The following is a 13,697-nucleotide window of genomic DNA, read 5'->3' as shown; positions in this document are numbered from 1 at the left end:
TTTAGGATATGACGGTCAAATTTTTGTATCAAGATCCGTTAAATATCAAGTGGGAAGAATTCAGATTTTTGGTTATTTACATGTATTATTTAACTGTTTTTGTAAGGTATATCCGGACGCATTCATTTGATAATATATTAGTCATTATAATTTTTTTTATATTGTCGAAGAAGAAAAATTCTCCTTCCTCTAACATCAGGTTTTGATCGAATTTTTTTTCTTCGTTAAAATATTTACTTGAAAACACAATACTTTTTTGTTATCATTTTTTATAAACATTCCAAAAATACATTTTAAAGGCTGTCTTTACGGAACAGTAAATTTAAAACTTGGGGATATCGAACTTGGAGGAGATCGAACTCTTTTTGAGTCAAATTAAATGACTAACACTTTTCTTTTTTTTAATCTTTCTCTAAAATGTTGAGTTTCTAAAATAAATTCACTTTGTTACTTCATCAGTTGTGAAACTTACTATCACGAAGAATTGAAATGATGTAGTAGGTCATCTATACTTTTGGAGGACTTAATGGAATACAAAAAGTTTTAATGCGAAATAATAAATAAATGGGAACTATTTCGTTTCATGTTTAGTTTTTCAATGTTAAAAAAGTTTCTCAACGCATCATGAAATTTAAAAATGCTAGAATTCCTTTTTCTATATTGACAATCATTTTATGTCTTAGTATCTAAATTAAAATTAAAATATTAAGCACAGAAATGAAACAAGCTCTACTATGCCATTATAAATTTTTACCTTTTCGAATAAATTATTGAAGTAAAATTTTATAAATCTTATAAAAGGTACAAATCTACGTTTACAAATTGACGAAGAGAACTATAAAAAAAATGGGAAAAAATGTGAAAAATTAAAAAAGTGGTGATATTATCACAATAACAAAAGGCTATTTAACAAATAGTTAAAAAGTCTGATAAACAGTTAAATGTAAATGCAATAATAAATGGCGAAAATTTTGAGAGATATAGAAAAAAGAATTGAGTGTTTCGATATGTTTTTTGTATGTTTTGTCCACTTTTATTAATCATAATTTTTGAAATTCATAATCATTTATCAGCTACTATGCTCGTACAATCACACAGTTTATATTTAATTTCCAAATATTTAATGTTTTTTGTAAAAATAGTCGAAACGAAATAGTCTAAATCAAGTGAAGTTAATTTGAAATGATACTAAAAAGACATTGACATTGACTTTTATTTGATGAGTATGTCAACTTGATTACATTATAAGTGAAACTCTTCTAAACTCGTCCCCGCCCCTTTATCTACACTCTCAAGTTTTTAATTGCATTCTTCGAACAAGCATTTAATTTAATATGTATATGTTATAAATAAATAAGATGTTAGTATAGTAGTGACTCACCGAGTTTTCGTAACAAATCACAGTAATAAAGCAACTTTTAAATGTTTCTTTTTGTTAACTTCTTTTGTAATCTTCATCAATTATGAAGGCGGATATCCTGTGCTGTCAAATAATTCCAATAGATGGCGCTTGTTCTTAACGGAGTTCATGAATTTCTTGAACTAACCGAACTATATTTTTAAATAATTATATTATATATTTTACTACTGTATTATGATATATAATCATTTACTTATTGATTGTTTCTTAATTATTTTAAATTAAATTGCATTTAATTTTCCTCTCTTTTTTCATAAGACATTTCAGTTATCTCTTATTCTTTTCTCAAATAAGTCACCAAATAAAATTAAAAAAGAGAAAATAAAGAAATTGCAGCAATCACTCACCAACGATTGAACGATAATTTATGTATCGAAATAAAAAAAAGACTTACAAGTAAATGAGTACGATTACACGGAATTTATATTTACATCGCACGATAACGATTTATTTACTATATAGTGATATTTCACAAAACTTACAAAGGAAAAAAAAAACTTAAACCGAAAAAATATTGTCAATATGGTTAAAAGAAACTCCTTCCTAACCTTTTTTTTTTGGCCGCAGGTCACCGTTAGATTATTTTATCACGGCCAGCTGAGAGCAGGTAGGGAACTTGATTATTTATATTTTAGGCTGTTTTGATTTACTAATTTTAATTTAATTGTATTTAAACATGCTTTCAAAATAAAATACAATTACACGCGTGGTATTGGTACGGCTTTAGGTGACATCTCTCAGCTCCTGGTTAACCTCTCGTCCATGGAAAGTCGTACAAAACCGAGAGAAATAAACCACACTAAATAAAATAGAAATAATTTTATGTTCCTTAGGCAATTCGTACCATTTCACCCATGGACCGCTACTGGTCCGTGGCCCGGAGTTTGGAGACCGTAGCTTTACAGCCCAATTGGATTTAGAGAGAGAAAAAATATGATGGAAAAAAAAAAAAACGGAAACGGGATTAAATTTACTAAAAATGGAAACTTGTCACTAGTTTCAGTTATGGACCGCTACTGGTCAGCGGCCCGGAGATTGGCGACCATTGCTTTACAGCCCAATTGGATTTAGCGAGAGAAAAAATATGATGGAAAAAAAAAACGGGAACGGGATTAAATTTACTAAAAATGGAAACTTGTCACTAGTTTCAGTTATGGACCGCTACTGGTCAGCGGCCCGGAGATTGGCGACCATTGCTTTACAGCCCAATTGGATTTAGCGAGAGAAAAAATATGATGGAAAAAAAACGGGAACGGGATTAAATTTACTAAAAATGGAAACTTGTTACTAGTTTGACTTATGGACAGCTACTGGTCAGCGGCCCGGAGATTGGAGACCATTGCTTTACAGCCCAATTGGATTTAGCGAGAGAAAAAATATGATGAAAAAAAAAACGGAAACGGGATTAATTTTACTAAAAATGGAAACTTGTTACTAGTTTGACTTATGGACAGCTACTGGTCAGCGGCCCGGAGATTGGAGACCATTGCTTTACAGCCTAATTGGATTTAGCGAGAGAAAAAATATGATGGTAAAAAAAAACGGAAACGGGATTAAATTTACTAAAAATGGAAACTTGTTACTAGTTTGACTTATGGACAGCTACTGGTCAGCGGCCCGGAGATTGGAGACCATTGCTTTGCAGCCCAATTGGATTTAGAGAGAGAAAAAATATGATGGAAAAAAAAACGGGATTAAATTTACTAAAAATGGAAACTTGTTTCACCTATGGACCGCTACTGGTCAGCGGCCCGGAGATTGGAGACCATTGCTTTACAGCCCAATTGGATTTAGAGAGAGAAAAAATATGATGGAAAAAAAACGGAAACGGGATTAAATTTACTAAGAATGGAAACTTGTCAATAGTTTATCTCAAAGTAATATTTGCTTAGTGAATAATTATCTCCTTGTTCAACTCATCGGCAAATGCACAGTTCCAAAAAAAAAAAAATAGTTTAATTAGAAAAGCGGCCGAAAGTTTAGTCAATAGAGGAAAAAAGCATTTGTAATCGTAATGTTACTGTTGCCTATTAGTGCAATCATGTATAATCAAAGTTTGATTTTCAGAATAATGATTCATAGTAGGTACAAACCTGAGCACGAATCGATTTTAAAAAAATAAATCTTCATCTTCTTTAGTACGTGGTAATATTTAGTTCTAGTGATTATGTTATTTGTTAGGTAAATTAAATAATAAAGTTTTAAAAAGTTAATTAATTCATAAAAACTAAGATCAGACATAGCGAAAATAATAATCATAAATATATTGAATAAATGAACCCCATGGAAATAATTAACATAATTAGAGTGTTGAAACTAATTTCAAGAAGAAAAGTGAAAATAAATTGCTTACTTAGAATATCTCATTTTAATTGGACTATTGTGTAATTTCAAAGTGCCTAATTAAGAATGAAATGCTTCAAATCGCTTTAAATGCTACTTAACATTTTCTAAATAAAGTATTTCGCATTTTCTTAATTAATTATTTTAATTGAAACGAATTGATCGCGGCAATTTACAGAAAATCTGAACTGAAACTCAAGGCAAGGATTCTTACAGGAAAATGCTTTAAGTATTGCAAGGAATATCTAATAAGAATATGAAAGTTAATAATATAAAAGTTTATTCATTTTATCGATATGTCTTAGGTTTATTAAATAATACAGGAAGTCATTCTATTTTAAAATAAAGCTTTGTTTAATCATAATAACCATTTATATTCATTAAAGCACGGACTTATTTGAAAGAAAAAAATCATCATTTAAATTGATTGAAAAAATTTTACGAAATTTCGAAAACTGTTCCTTGGGAAAAGTTTCACTTAGAATGAATGTGTTGTAATTAAAAGTTCAATACTGTCATCCAAACTTTCATTAAAATTAACAAACATTATAAATTCGTTCCCAGTGAATTTTTTAAAATTATGGGTGAAATGAAGTAATTTTTAACAGATCCTTTGAAATAGTATAACATCTTGGACTACTGTTTTACTGTTTCATTATTAAAATTACAGACGAACCAGTTAAAATTTAATGTCAGCGAACTTGAAAAATTTGGTATACAAATAACAAAAGTAGCAGTTTTTTTGTTATTTGTATACCTATTTATAACTATTATAATATAAAAAATTATTTGATAAATAAATTTTTAAATTTGTTACAGAGTTAACTATTTGCTAAATTATCTAATGAAACTATAGTTATAAGTCATCTCATTTAAATGAGTAGTTAAAATTAATAATAATTAAAGTAGATGAAGGTATTTATGTGGAAAGAATAGAATTTAAATATTAGATTTTTATTATTGCTCGGAATAGAGTACAGACAAATATATTGTTGAATCGGTAACAAAATTTTGATTTAATTAGTACCCTAAATAAAACATTTTTTCATTTAATTGCAGTCAAATTCTAAGTATATAAATAAGAATGTAAATAGATAAATAGGTGAATTAGGAATTTTGTATATTATATATATATATATATATATATATATATATATATATATATATATATATATATATATATATAAATAATAATAAAAACAAAAAGAATAAAAAGAAAAAAAGAAAAAGAACGAAGAAAATTAAGCTAAATTTACTGTGCATAAGCTGCAAGTATATAAAACTCGCAAAATAAGAAAATAAGTACAAAATATAGAGAAAACATGGAAAAAATTACAGAATAATGAAAAGATAAGAAGAAAAATTATTAAAATAATATTAAAAAATTTAAAAAAATATATAAATAAAAATCCGGGGAAGAAAAAGACATAATCTCCTCATCAGCTCACACGATAATATCCGCAACTTATTGTTGAATTATTTAGAAAAAGAAATATCGTCCTTTTGCTAAAAATAATATCAAATAATAATTTCAGATGCATTTCTTTAAATACCTTATTATTTTTGCGAAGCAGATAAGCAGCAATTCTTAATTGTATTTGGTACTGCAACCAAATAAGTAAATTATCGTATATAATGATAATATTAACTATTTGTTTCTGTGATTAAACATGTTAGGAATGTTTGAATTGGCCTAAAGGTGAAGATAAGTAGACCACGAGACAAAGTGTAATCATAGGAAACCTAATGGTATATTCGGACATTGAACTCATTGCTATACGCCGGATGAGTTGGAAAGCAAAAAAATATTTTTTATGTTGAACAGTTTCATTTTTTTATGTTCTCATTCCACAAACAAAATTGTATTGCTTGAATAGTCACAAGGTCATTATAGCGTGAATATTAAAGTCTCTGATCTATAGAAGTTTAATTTTATAGTGTAGTCAAATTAAGAATAGATTTCTAGAATTGGTGTGAAAATATTTTTAATGTATTTGAGAAAATGAACTTGACATAGAACGAACATCAATCATATCATGAACATGTAAATATTTTTAAGGGATTTGAGAAAATCAATATCACATAGTACGAACATCAATCATAAGCATGTAAACATTCTTTTCCAGTAAAGATAGCTTTATTTACACTCTTGATATAATAAAATAATATTATACGCTTTATAGACGATCAGAATATGTTGCTAAATCTGGGAAATTAATTGTTTTGAAAATGTTACGAAACATGTTTTACCATTGTTAAACAACAGGCTCCTAAATCTGCAATATTCAGAGACGATGATTAAAATGTTCTACCACTAATTTCATTCTACTTATCTAACTTCATTATACTATTAAAATGTTACTTAATATGCTTTACCACTAAGCTTCGTGGGGAAACATGTTAAAAGACATTTTGGTAAATTCAAGAAAATTAGTTTTATCTAGTATGCAAATGTCTGATCATTATTCAGTTAGCATTTTTTTTTAATTTAGAAACTTCGCAAAATAAATTAACATTTCATGCTTAACAACATACCACTAAATCTGCATGATTCAGTGATGTAACTTAAAATTTTCTACCCTCTTTTACCATTAGACATTTTTGAAAATATGCTAAAAGGTGTTTTGGTTAATTTAAGAAAATTAGTTTTGTATAGTATACAAACTTTAGTTATTAAGCTGCAAACATTTTTTTCGCATTTAAAATCACCTTATTTAATGAATAAGTAGAAAAAAAATTTATACTTTATGCTTAACATGCTACTGAATCTGAAAAGTTCAGTATTGTTATTTAAAATGTTAAATTCAATTTCACCTTAACTTGTTTTTCTATTAAAACTCCTTTTTTTAGCTGATTATATTAGTTTTCAGTTTATTGTGTAATCTTATAAACTTATAAAACAAATAAACAGATAATAATAACAAAATTAATAAACGTTTTACTTATATAATCTAATCAAAATGTTATGCCTATCATCTGTTATTTCCCATTCCTTCATGTAATATCAACTTTTGAAATAACAGATGTTTTAACGTGTGACATATTGAACTTTTGCTCCAAAAGAAGGATGCATTTGAAGACGCACAACATTAAAGTTCAATCAAAGTAGGATACATTGTTGAGAAAATTAAAATATATATTATTTCCATTGTTGTCTTATGCGAAAAGATATCGGAAAACAGCCGTTCAGAAGTAGGTGAAGATAAAAAATAATAATTTCAATGTCTACGTATCCGTTAAAGAATAAAACCAGATCTGTTAGATCTCTGGTTTTAGATATAATAAAGATCTATTATATTTATTTATAACAGGATTTGTGTAAAATTATTACTAATTTGTTTTAGTTATCTATTGAATTGAAATCCGTGTTTATATTATTATATCTTTACTGAAAGTTAACTTAACGAAAACAATTTTGGAGGTAAATTAACTTTTGCGGTATGACACTCTTTTTAATTTATTAATACTATTTTTGTGTAAAACAAATTTAAATTTACATTATCTTTTTGTGTATATATATATTGGCTGAAATACAGGATAATTTCAAGTAGTTATTAACATGGAATCAATCGGGTTCATGTTGGTTCAGAAATTTTTTTTAACAAAAACAAATTTCCGGAAGTTTAATACTGCCGGATATAAAACATTTTCTGCTATCATAAACAAATGTTTATAGTTATTTAGATTTTATATTTTACTTCTAAATTCCGCAATGAAATAATTCTGGGTTAAATTTTTTTTTTATTTTATAAAATAAAGTCTCTTTCTATCTAAAAACAGCCAAGTAAAACGAAACTGAACTATACTTTTTATTCCATTTGCTTATGAACTAACATAAAATCCAGTCGCGATTAATATAAAAAAATGTTTCCCTAAATAAGTTTTATTTTAATGATAAGATTTTCAGTAACAAAGTGCCAATCTGAATGGTTTAAAAAGTTTATCTTAAATTTGTTAATTAATACTAACTGTTAATTAAGTTGCAGAAACATATACAATGCGTACTTTCTCTAAATAAGCGTTTTTTTGTCAGATTTCGTTCTACGAGAGCGGTTGAAAGTTTGAACCCCTTAATACCAAACTTCCAACCTCTCCCGTTAGAATAAGTAATTTACTTCTTCTGGATTTTGTCATATTTTCAAAACTTTTTGAACGAATTAAAAACTTTTTGCATAAAATTACGAAATTCGTTTCGTGAAAATCCCATTATCTGAATAAAAATTATGCAGGATGATTGCTTTTTTTTGTGCACTGTACAGTTCTTCTTCATACAGTATTGTGATTCTACAAGACAGAAAAATTTACGTGTTTTTTTTTTCGTTTCCTAACAAGACACCTGCAACCCAGTTAAATAAAACATCTTCAAATTCCCAGGCTCTTGTTTGTATAGCAGTGCATTAGATATTTCTACCGTAACATCCCTAGATGTATGTAACAAATAAGCTCAAAAATTTGGTCGTAAGACCTAAATTTGTGAGCATTTCCTTTATTTTTAGTTGAGATTTACTTAGAAGCAGGGGAACTTGTTCTAGAAAGAAACTATACTACAGCGGAGACAAATATCAAAATACGTGCCTCTCATATAAAATTGCGTTAATTATTTTACTTACATCAATTTCAACTGATGTTCTTAAGGAATATTAATTCACATTTTTTCGCTGAAGCTTTTTGTGATGCATTAGGTATATTTCAGATTACAGATTATGTCTTCAGGCTTGTTGATTATTTATTTGACAGCTATTTATAAGTAGTATATTTTTTAAAAAAAAAGTATGCACAAAAAAAAAAAAAAAAACTGAAGCACTCTTAATAATTTTTTTATCTAATGATTGGATTTTCACGTAGTAAGGCGTACTTTTAATCATTCGAGGTCTTCACTATAATTAATGCAGACGATATTTTAGCTTCCAAATCAGGCACAAAAGCTTATTTTTCCCGAATAGACATACCTTTTTTCACCGGATTCGGATTTTGGTTACTGAAAATACAGCAGCGACTTTCATCCAATAGACTTAAATTCAACGAGGACAAGAATTTGTGCTAAAACAATTGTAGCATGCAGCTCTAAAATGGTAGCCAAAGCTGGTCGCTGTAAAAAAATGCGTTACAGATAGCGATGCTTTCATGTTCATTTAAATTTTAGAAACGATTTTAATCAGCAATTAAACTTTATGCTACTCGCGTTCAAGTTATTTTTCCCTGTTAAATAATTCTGTGAGTTACTTTTGTCTGTCAAATTATTATTTCTGTCGTAAAAAAACATAAGACAAAACAGTGCGGGGAGCTTATTTCATAATTATCCAGAAGTAATAATAAGAAATCAATTTTCTGCATGGTTGTTAAGATAATCCAGCATGTTAGATTTCTTTGTTTGAAAAGCTTTACGATAAAAAGCATTGCCCTCCAGAGTGCTGGTATATTTTACCGCAATTAGATCAGAAATTTTTGTATAACTATCATAAGTCACAACAGTTTCCTTTATTTGAAAGAATTTCTTTTTTTTTAATGTGGTCACTAAGCCGTTGCCTGTTTTTGACGTAATATTGTGCGATATGGTATTTTATACGCCTTGTTTTTTTAACGTAATATTATGTTCCTATATAGTCCTTCCATTTCCTTTTGTTTCTGACGTATCACATGCTAGCAAATATTGTCTGCATGCGAGAGACAGAAAATAAAATAAAATTAAAACAAGTGAGAGGTTTAAAATACACTTAATTATTATAAAAACTTACTATTTTTTATGATACTTCAAAGAGATGCGTAAAAACATTGTACTCACCTAAAAAAGAAACAAAAAATAAATAAATAATTTTAACAATTGCTTTGCTTTACAGTAAAGTTTTTATGAAAATGCACAATAATTACTTTTAATTCGAAAAAGCATAAATAAGCATAATTAAGCATAAATAATTATTATAAATCATTCCGTTACTCGCATAAATTTTTTTCAATAAGTATTCTAGGTCTGCCATACCATCAAAATTCTTTACCGTTTAGGTCTCAGTTCAGAGATTAAATCTACATATAATATTCGTGGAAATATATATGAATATTTTTGAAAAATAATACAGCCACTGATCAAATATTTCTGAATAAAATGCATTAAATAGCGTATAGCGCGAGATAAAAATATTTAGAGATCTTAAAACAAAATTTCTAATATTTGTTGTAATCTAGGGAAATAAAGATTAGCTATAAAACCAGTGTTGTGTTTGAATCGTGATAATAAAAAGATATAATGTAATAATAATGCAGTAAGCAAAAAAAAGTAGGAAAAAAAAAGAAATTCTAAAATGAAATTAGTCAAAGAACTAAAATATCTATTTAAACACTTTACAGCAACAAAATAAATATATAAACTTATAATTTAGTGAACATAAAATATTTTTTATTTGAAGTGAAAATAAATAAGTTGAAGTTGGTTTAAAATGCTTAAAGTGGACATTTATTTAAAAAAAATATTTTATAAGACAAATTTATTGATATAATAGGATAACTGTAATGGATAATTTACGAAGTATTCTGAGCTTATAAATTGCAAAATATGATTTAAATAAAGAGAAATTATGTCATTAAATAGTTGCTTATTTGTTTTAAGTAAAAATTAACTGTTAGTACAATACAATTTTATGATTTTATTAGCATATAGATGAAAAAAGAACTCAGTTTTTAAAATTCAGTAACTAATACGCACTTTTTAATGTGAGTTAGATGTAGGTAAAATATCACTAAATTCTCAGTCGCCTATATTTTTAAAGTACAATATTTCGACTCTAAAGATTTATTATTCACAGAATATTTTAAGATCTTTTTGTTATTGAATTTTAAAATTACATTTCAGTTTATTAAGATGTTATTATTATGTTTGCAAAATTGCAATTCAGCGATACGTTTAATATGAATATTTGTTTTTGTTTTTTTAATTTTATTGAAAAGGTACCTAAGTAAAAGTAAATCATTTATTGAGTCTTTAGACGAAATAGCTAATTAAGAAGGACAAAGAAGCATTTCTAAAAACCTTTTTAAATTGGAAGTAACTCAACATTGTTTTTGAATAATTGAGTAGTATTAAATAATCAAGATTATAATTTAAGCTCATCATAAAGATTATATTTAAAACTCAAAGAGCACACAACGACTATTTTCATACTATTTTTTTAAGCTTTAAGAATAATCTTTATAATAAATTATTTAAAAGTTGGTTTTTGAGTACTCATACTTAAAAATATTTAATTATAAAAATTAGTATGCTACTAAAAATTTTGAATTTATGATTATAATTTCTGATTATTTGTGATTTGTGCGTTGTGGGAACGTGATTTGCTAATTTAGATGCATTGATTAAATTTAATTATGAATAACAATTTTTATATAATTATGGAACAAAGTTTTACTATGCACTTTTCTCCTGTAAGAGATCACAATTGTTTTAATTTTTTAATAATTTTTTTTTCAAAACGTTCTTTTTAGTTTTCATCTAATTAAGAATTATGTATAAAGCTTGGAAAATCATACTATTTTTAAGCTATATTGCAATTGTAAAATGTTTCAAAAATTGCTTTAAAATATGATATATCTATAGAGTTTCTTCTACTTGGGTAGGAAGAAACGTATTCCTTTCGGGGTGGTTTTTTCTACGGATTTTACGCAGAACAATTTTGGAAGAAATTTGCCGTTCTTATATTAATAATTCCTTAAATTTGAATCAGTGAAACAACAAATACTGAAATATTTCTTAAATTTAGTGAAAACTAATTTCGGAGAATTGAATAGAAATTCTGTTGTAAAGTCGCCTGAAGTACAAATACAAACAAGAAAAATATTTTTTTTATGTAATATTTTAAAATAGATTCTCGTAGAAAGCCCACAGTGATACAAAGTAAACATCCATTACACCTGTTATTGATTGAAATTGGATTGTGAGAACAGAATAATAGAACTTCTACCACCCTTCTTTCAGCTTTCATAATTCAATAGTTTATTTTTCGGTACAGTTTTCCCTGTTGAATTTATGCATAAGCTGTAATGGTTTTGGAAGTTTCTTCTACTTAAATCGCATGACGTTTAAATTGATTATATTTGACGTTTATTTATTAATTATATTGGCGTTTATTTATTAATTATATTATTGTTGATTATATTTACGTTTGTTTGAATTATAAAGGTCTCCGAAATTTTAAAGAAAACAGAATCATTTTTTTAAAAATTCTAATAGAATAAAAATAGCAATGATTTCGTTTTTCAAGAAAAATCGAACAATTATTTCGAGAACATTTGTCGCTATTTTGCAATGTCCAAGCCTAATTGTGAAAGTTTTAATCACTTAGACATTTTTTAGGCTTTTTGAAGTGACTTTTTGCCAAAAGGAAGGTGCAATAATAAATTTGATTTATTTCAGTCAGTTTGCAAAAAGATCGGAGTAAAAAAACTTGCTGTGAAAAACCTAATAGAAGGTTTATTGCTATTTTATTCTGAATGGTTAATTTTTCTCACAATTCTTAATTAGCCAAAGGCTTACTATAAATCGATAATAGTAAGCCTAAAAAAAGATCTGACAGAATAGAAAATACTGTTGACTTTTCCAATTAGCCTGGCGTATGAAAAATATATTACATATATTTACATAGATTTTATAAATATATACACATATATATTAAACATTTAAAAAGTATAATTGGTTTCTAAACAACCAACAATTGCCTTTTTTTTATCAATGTATACTTCGTAAGAATTTATTTCCTTAAAATATCACATTTTAAATAAAAAGCAAACGTCATCAAAAGTAGAGGGACATTTTTTCAAAATTTATAAGCTTATTGTCAATATTTAAATAAGCCATCACGATGAGAAAGGAGAAATAAGAGTACGAATTGTATTAAGCTTATTTATTGAATGTTTATTCAAATGTCAGATTTAATTTTCCCTTCACCTCAGAATTTTATTTTTTTTTAAAGAAAAATCTCTTCTAAAAATTAAATTGCTTTCTTTTCAACATGAAACATGCGTTTTCGATTCAGCTGTAGGGATCTTGAAAGTAGACAATTTTTTTGAACCAAAGTGACAAAGACAACTGCAGTCTTTCACAGCTGTTTTTCAGTCGGTGGGAAATGATGAAAGACGATTTAGATATGTGACTTCAAAAGAATTGTACGAGAAAATTTAGGCTATTCTGAAAGATATATATTCAAGATAAATAGCCATTTGAATAATGCGTGGTAAAATACGAAATCATATTGAGAATTTTTTTTTTTCAATTGAAGCTAAAAATGTTTTTGTTTTTTAAAAATGAAATATATTTAGGTGAAAACAATTGATTAAAAAAATATATTTAAAATAAAGAGTCTATTCAATAAATTATGCTTACACAAGCTTTAATTTTTGTCTGATTGCAGATTGTTATTTTAATTCATATAATGACTTACAGAAGACTGGAGCAGAAAATTTACTGTTTTAAATCAGTTTGGAGCGTCAGTTAATTCACATTTAAGCTGTTCGGAGCAATAATTTTAAATTTCCTGAAAATGAAACGGGAAATATTTTTGTATTTCAACACAAGTTAACAACGGCTTCAGCAAAAATAAAGTTACCTATTTCCTCAGTCTTACTATAAAATAAATTTTTTTCAGATCTACGAAAAATTAGTCGGCAATTTTTTGCGAATAATTTCTTTTATGGATTCAACAGAATTTTTATGAAGAATGCTTATTTTGGAATAAGATAGCTAGCATAAATTAGAGTAGGTTTGGAGCAGATCCTGAATTTAAAGTTTTTCTGACAATTTAGACGCCGCTGTTTATTTCCTAAAAATTTAAACCAGACTTTTACCATTGGCAGCGTTTTAAATCAACAACGCAATACTTAACTATTTTTGGAGAGTTCTTCGCAATATTGTTTAAAATCCAGGCGAGGACTGGTCAAGTGCGGCTAGCAG

The 13,697-nt window shown here is 27.0% G+C and overlaps 1 protein-coding gene across 3 annotated transcripts in view; it reads right to left on the bottom strand.

Moving 5' to 3' along the window:
• Positions 1-13,697, bottom strand: part of LOC107443979 (cyclic AMP response element-binding protein A) — a 207,091-nt gene that overhangs the window by 142,219 nt on the left and 51,175 nt on the right. The window contains exon 1 of one of the 3 annotated variants that reach the window (XM_087155076.1): positions 1,382-1,466. The exons of the other annotated variants lie outside the window; for them this stretch is intronic. The gene's annotated coding sequence lies outside the window, so the exon portion shown is untranslated. Of the gene's footprint in view, positions 1-1,381; positions 1,467-13,697 lie in introns of those variants that run through there. 3 annotated transcript variants of the gene reach the window in all.

Source organism: Parasteatoda tepidariorum, chromosome 11 (genome assembly GCF_982258835.1).
Source record: "Parasteatoda tepidariorum strain Cologne lab strain chromosome 11, Ptep-v5.0, whole genome shotgun sequence".
Classification (NCBI taxonomy): Eukaryota; Metazoa; Arthropoda; class Arachnida; order Araneae; family Theridiidae; genus Parasteatoda; species Parasteatoda tepidariorum.
The sequence above is the reverse complement of the archived record's forward strand: the minus strand, read 5'-3'. Positions and strand labels throughout refer to the sequence as shown.